Here is a 6,517-nt window from a genome sequence, read left to right as displayed (position 1 = left end):
AAAGAACACTATTTTAGTAACATGATTTTTTAATTATTTTAAAATAGCATAACCTCAGGTCAAGCATATTATCTTGACGGGAGCTTCAAAGTGATACCAACCCCATTAGACTTCCATCTGCCGAAAGACGTGGATTCAGACCGACACTCTTTTGAGGGTGATTGTGGTGCCTCCGGGTCGTATGTTATGCCCCGCTTTTCGGATGCCAGGTTATAGTAAGTTGAAAAACAATTCCAGTTGGTAAATGCCACATCGACGGAAGTGAGAGTATAGCAAGGTGCATGTATTATATACAGAGCTGCAATTTATTGGCAAATCAACAAATCAATTAATAAAGGAATTATGAATTAATACTCCGTAGTACGTTATTGAACCTGTAAATTCTAACATTTTGAAATTCCTCCTCTTTAAAGTATCAATAAAGGCTTTTAATTGATTACCAATGGTGAAGTTTAAGGAAATTATATACGGAGTATAAAAGATTGAAGATGAAGGGGGGAGTTGTGGAAGTCGAGCAGATTGACGTTTCCTTGGCAAAAAGTGATTATGGCTTGATTTACTCCGTATTTAATTATTTAATTCCTTTAAGTTTAAACCAAAAAATTATGAAAGGAGAATGACATGTGGCACTATGAGTGAAGAGAGTGACAAGTGGCATTAAAAAAATATGGAAGGAGAATGACATGTGGCATTGTTGTGTTTATGGTGTGTGTTTTTAAATACTAGGTATAGATTATCTGTTTATCAACTTGCGGGGTTTTGGCCTTTTATTTGTTTCCCTAATTGGCCTAACTACGAACCAGTGGCGTATCCAGAAATTTAGGGTCCTGGATCACCATCGATAATGCACCGCAATAATTCTAACATATAATTATCTTGCTTAGAGTGGTTGTACCATCCAATTAATTGCTTAAGTCAAAATTACACATACACTAAGATAAACAAAATTAGAAGAACTATCAAACAATACTTGCTCAGTTACACCGACTGATGCATTAACTCATGAAATAAAACAACAATGCACCAATAACAACAAGTCAACCACAACAAATAACAACTCATGAACAATCCACTTTTAACTCGTGAACTAATTACTAACTAGTCGTTTGACTAGTGCAAGGCACGGGTTAGTATTAGAATATAGAATATCTTATGTGTTACACTACAAGAAATGGTACTATTAACGACGGGAAATCCCGTCACGAAAGGCCAATAATCGTTGATTAACGACGTGATTTCCTGTCGTGAACCCGTCATAAAAGGGGGCCGTCGTTAATAGAAATCCCGTCGTAAATTTGTCGTAAACCCGTTGTAAAAGACATTTGCGACGATTATTCCCGTCATTGTTTGGTTGTTAGCCCCGTCGCAAAATGCTTTTGCGACAAGATTTTTGACCCGTCGTAATTAGGTTGTCGTCAAAGATACAAATTCTTGTAGTGTTACTCTGTATTTTTTTTTTATATATTTGGGTGGTTGGTGAGTGTTCGTATTTAGTTTTTATGTTTTATTGTTATACGCAGTACGAGTAGTTATTATGTAATTTAGCCAAAATAGGTTATAAATACACTAAAATAAACCTATGAAATGAACCTAAAACATCTATAGAAAAATTAGTTATCTTAAAGGTATTACATGTGTTCTTATTTATATAAGAGTTCTACGAAAAATATTTTCTTGGAGTCATTGTATTTCATCCGTAAGGATAATTTCAGATTATCCGCCTAATTTTTATTTCCTCATAAATTTTTTTTAAAAAAAAAAGTACAAGAATTTTTCGACAAATATAACGCAGGCACTTGAGGAACGTTGATGCGAATTTTGTAATATGTGAATTTGTTCATGCCCAAACTTGAACCTCGCTATTTTCATGAGTCCTAAAATACATCATTCACTATAGTCATGTACAAATATTTAACCATTATGTAATCATATTACTACATCATATATCATAAGAAAATACACTATAGATAAGTGCAACTCTAATAAAGTTCTTCGTATGATATTTTAACTGATATTCAAATCAATGAAGGATCTATAAATAAACATTTTGTGCGTACTTCTATTATCCATCTCCGATATATACATGATGTGATTTAGTACATAGTACTCTCCGTAGTAAATTAGTAATACTAATACGAAGTAATTGTCATTTTTAACTAAAATAAATACACTTAATTTAAAGGTTGAATGAGTGAGCCAACTTAATGGAGAATTAATTGGTTTGAAATGTTGAAAGGGGAAGAATTAGAAGATGGAGGAGTTGGTGTTATTTTTTTATTTTTAAAGGAGAGTAATAGATGAGACACGTGTCTTTCTAGGTATAGATTTTGACATTTTGTTGAAACACATGTCCTCTTATAAAGTTTGGTTTTCTTTTTTAAATACTAGGTATAGATTATCCCCATTCCCTTGTTAACAAATAACAACAACAAGAAATTGAAAAATCAAAACAAACTCGTGCATACTTGATAATCTATTCTTTAACTTTCTGTAATTTCATAAAATCATACTAAATCTCTTTCTTCTGCCTTTAATTTCTGCTCCAGACACTCAACGATCTACACTCACTGTGTTTTTTACTCATTGCCAATCATATTTACAACGCTTTACAGACTTCTATAGTTACATTTTACCAAATGAGTGCTGAGGGGATACACAATTAATTGTCCATCACAATTACTAAATATATCAACAAGAAATTCAAGAAATTAGCTCAACTTTCCAGTACATTCTTGCCAAAAGAAGCATAAGAAATGTGTCTTACACCAACTGATCAGATTTAACCAACAGTATAGCAGTCGAATTCGAGTGCTAGATAATCAATCGTCTAGCAAGAATTGAACTTAAAACTGCAAAGCATTTTTGTCAATGATCACTAAAATCGATTTCAGAAAACAGAAAAAAGGAAAGAATGCACATTATGTCAATGTAACACTGGATTTTTCAACAACCTCGCAAGAAGAAATTAGCACATCGATCCAGCCTCCAATACCTTCATAGTTGGAGTTAATTTAGTGTCATACTGTCATAATTGAAAGACAATTTAGTGGGGTTGGGTTAGTAACATATTGTCATAATTGAAAGACAATTTAGTGAATCAAATGCGAATAACAGTGAGGGTTTTCGTTTGGTTCCGATTCCACCCATGAACAGAAAGTAAGAATATATTATTAAGCACTCATGAACTAATAATCCATTGTTAACAAATAACAATAACTCAACAAGAAGAAATTGAATTTCATCCTTCACAATTACTCATACTAGAGAAATTAATTTCAGCTTTCACAATTACTCATACTCGGGAAATTAAGCACTCGTGATTCGTGAATGGTGAGGGGCAGACCTTTCAGCTTCTCGTAGTGGGCATGCGGCACGGTGACGGTGGGGCCGTGGGGGACCTGTGGTCCGGCTGGCCGGGGTTGTCGCCTGTCGGTGAGGGCAGAGGGTTGGGCGGCGCTGTGGTAAGACGGGAGGAGAGCAAGAGCTTTTCGCGAAATAGGTCGGATTGCGTGAATGAGACCTTTCCCACATGTTGGACGAATTTTTTTTTTAAAAAAAAAAAATTAAAAAAAATGCTGAGTCACGTGATCATTGGAATTTTGGAACCCTCTATAGTTCCGTCAACGTACGGAACGTCTGGAATCGTTGGACGATTGGAAAATGATAGACCGCTACTTAAGATTAGGCATGGTTATTGGGAGGGTCGGTGCGAGTCAGAGCGGGTCGGTAGTGGAACGGGTCAAATGTAGGTCAGAAGAAATCGTAAGAGGGTTGGGTCAGGGTTGGGTCAAGATCAAATTCAAATTATTAAAGGTCGTTAATGGGCCAAAAGGGGTTGATCTCATATCTGCTATTTTTCAACAACAATAAAAATATAATTTTATTTCATTATCATTTTTTTGTGATCTGAACTTATTATTTTGATAATAATAATAATAATCTGATGGTGAACTTATTTTTCTAATTTGATCTGATCTGAAATAAGTACTAATGTATTGAAATTAAATAAGGTGAACTAAGCAGGGCACAAGTATCAATTTTGACCATATATAAGAAAACTCATTCATGTTAATAATTTATGTGCATTCAGATTCTAGTTAGTAAACATTTTAATTTAAAGCGAATATTAACGTGTCGCAAAGAATGTTAATTTATACATGAAATTGACTTTTGTAGTTCTGACATAAAAAAATATAAGCATAAAAGTTGAAGCCTTATGAGAGGTTATCTAGTATTACATATGTTCCACAATACATGCATCATTTCTCATTTGGACTCTATTCATCAATCAACTTTGACAATCTTTCTTTCACCATTATGTAAGAAAAAACAAAGTCAATTGAGATTTTGTAATTTGTATCAATGTGAGGATTGCAAATATCATCTTTTATAAATTTTACTCATACGCATTAATTTAGAAATATTAGTGTCTAAAGAAATGTGCTGCAATATGTGCAAAATAGATGTTATATCTATTGTTAAACGAGTAGTAGATGTTTTTTTCTTCGTTTCCGGTGCTATTAGTTTGAATATGAAAGGATTTTTTTTTCTATGTTGAAACAATTTATTAAACACAAAAAGTTGTTTGAGAATGAGTTTTTTTTCTCACATTCTCGCTCGTCACCACGTGTTTTTCGTTAGAAGTTCTCCACTATTGTACTGTAAATCGCTCCTTGCCTTCACCATTAACGCTTTGTTTTGTTTAACTTATTTCAGAAAAGATAATTTCAGACAATATAAGTTAAAAAAATAAGTTTTTTTTAGACATTTTCACACACAAATACAATTTTTTTTTCCAGATAAAATAAGTTCAGATAAATTCAATTAAGTTCAGAAAAATAAGTCGAATATGCTCGGATAAGTTCAGTGTTAGTGTCAAAAATCAAGAAGAATATGCTCAAATTTTAATAATCCCAGGAAATAAAATCGAAACCGAACCATCTAAAAGCTAAACTGATGATGATAGTGAAGAAACAACTGATGGAGAAACTTCTAAAGATGCTTCATCGAGTAAACCCCGCGGTAGAAACAACCTAGGCACCCTTGTTTAGATGTCTGTATTTTCTTACATGCTTTCTATATAAAAAAAACGGAAATTTCATGAAATACCCCGAGTTTTACCATAATTCACCAAACGCCCATCAAGTTTCAATAATTCATAAAATACCCCTCACAAATGACTTAATACCCCAAATACCCCTTCATGACGTCATCATCCTTAATTAACTCAATTAACATCTAATTAACCCATCCATTTACCCATTTTTCCTAACTAACCCATTTTTTTTCCTAATCAACACATCTTCGATCTTCCTCTCCCTTCTCCACCGCCTCTTCTTCCTATGCCCTTCCTTCTTCCATGACCTTTACTCCATGGCTACCCCACCTTGCACCGCCCAAATTACATTTCCCCTCTCTTCTACTGCACCATTGTTGTTGCTACTATTTTAGCAATTCAATTCAATTTAATATGTAATTGGTAATTAATTAATTAGTTGAAGAATTTGGTTTCTGGAGCTTTTGACGAGGTGGCTTTGTTTTTCCAATTTGGCTTGACAACAAACGGTTGCGATTAAGGATTTGTTTGTTTGTTTAATGGAAACCTTAATTGGTTAGAGACTTTTGGTTTGTGAGTTTCTGATATGTGAGTGTGAATTTTTGATTAATTTGCCTCCATGAAGAACTTTCCCACCTCGAAAGGTTGACCCATACAAAGGAGTTATCTACTTAGCTCCACCAACACACTCCACTCCGTCACCATCTTCACCCCTTACAACCTTCGCCAGCCATTTTCAGAATTTGAGCCTCCCGCAACTTTTTACAATTTTTCAATTTAATTGATTTTGGCAGTTGGTGAGGAGGAGAGGTTCAACACAGAGGTTGGAGGCGGCAACAATGTTGTTGTTCTTGCTATTTGACGGAGTTTTGAGGGAGATGTCGGAGTTGTTGATGGAGCTAGATTTGTCGCGGTAGAAGAGAGAGAAATGAGTTGGTGGTGCAGCCGAAAACCGAAGAAAACCAGTCGCCGGCCTCTCTTGCTTCCACCGTAACTGCTAATGTTGTTATTGTTGCTTGGCGACGACGGTGGTGGCTGGAAAGTCGACAGCCCTCTCCCTCGCCGGAAAATCAAACTCCGGTGGATTTCTTGAGGTGGGCGGTGGGTTAATGGAAGAAGGAAGGGGAGAGAGAAAAGAAAAAGAAATGGGTGGGTTAATGGGGAATTAGGTGGGTAATTTGGAATTAGGGGGATAATTAGGGAATAGGTGGGTAATTAGATCGTAATTGGTAGTTAATTAGGGATGATGACGTCATGAAGGGGTGTTTGGGGTATTACGTCATTTGTGAGGGGTATTTTATGAATTATTGAAACTTGATGGGCGTTTGGTGAATTATGGTAAAACTCGGGGGTATTTCATGAAATATCCGTTAAAAAAATGATGATATAGAATGATTTTGTGTTGCTTCTTCACACCGAAAATCAGTTAATAATTTGCTGCGAAATTAGGGAAGGAAAAAG

General features: G+C 35.0%; 1 long non-coding RNA gene across 1 annotated transcript; it reads right to left on the bottom strand.

The window, feature by feature from the left end:
• Positions 1-2,708: 2,708 nt before the first annotated feature.
• On the bottom strand, positions 2,709-3,751 carry LOC130460903 (uncharacterized). Its single transcript, XR_008921125.1, has 2 exons — positions 3,344-3,751; positions 2,709-3,022 (listed from the first exon to the last, which is right to left on the bottom strand). It is a non-coding gene; the product is annotated as an uncharacterized lncRNA (long non-coding RNA).
• Between the last annotated feature and the right edge of the window lie 2,766 nt (positions 3,752-6,517).

The sequence above is a fragment of the Spinacia oleracea genome, chromosome 5 (assembly GCF_020520425.1).
Source record: "Spinacia oleracea cultivar Varoflay chromosome 5, BTI_SOV_V1, whole genome shotgun sequence".
In the NCBI taxonomy this organism is placed as follows: Eukaryota; Viridiplantae; Streptophyta; class Magnoliopsida; order Caryophyllales; family Amaranthaceae; genus Spinacia; species Spinacia oleracea.
The sequence above is the reverse complement of the archived record's forward strand: the minus strand, read 5'-3'. Positions and strand labels throughout refer to the sequence as shown.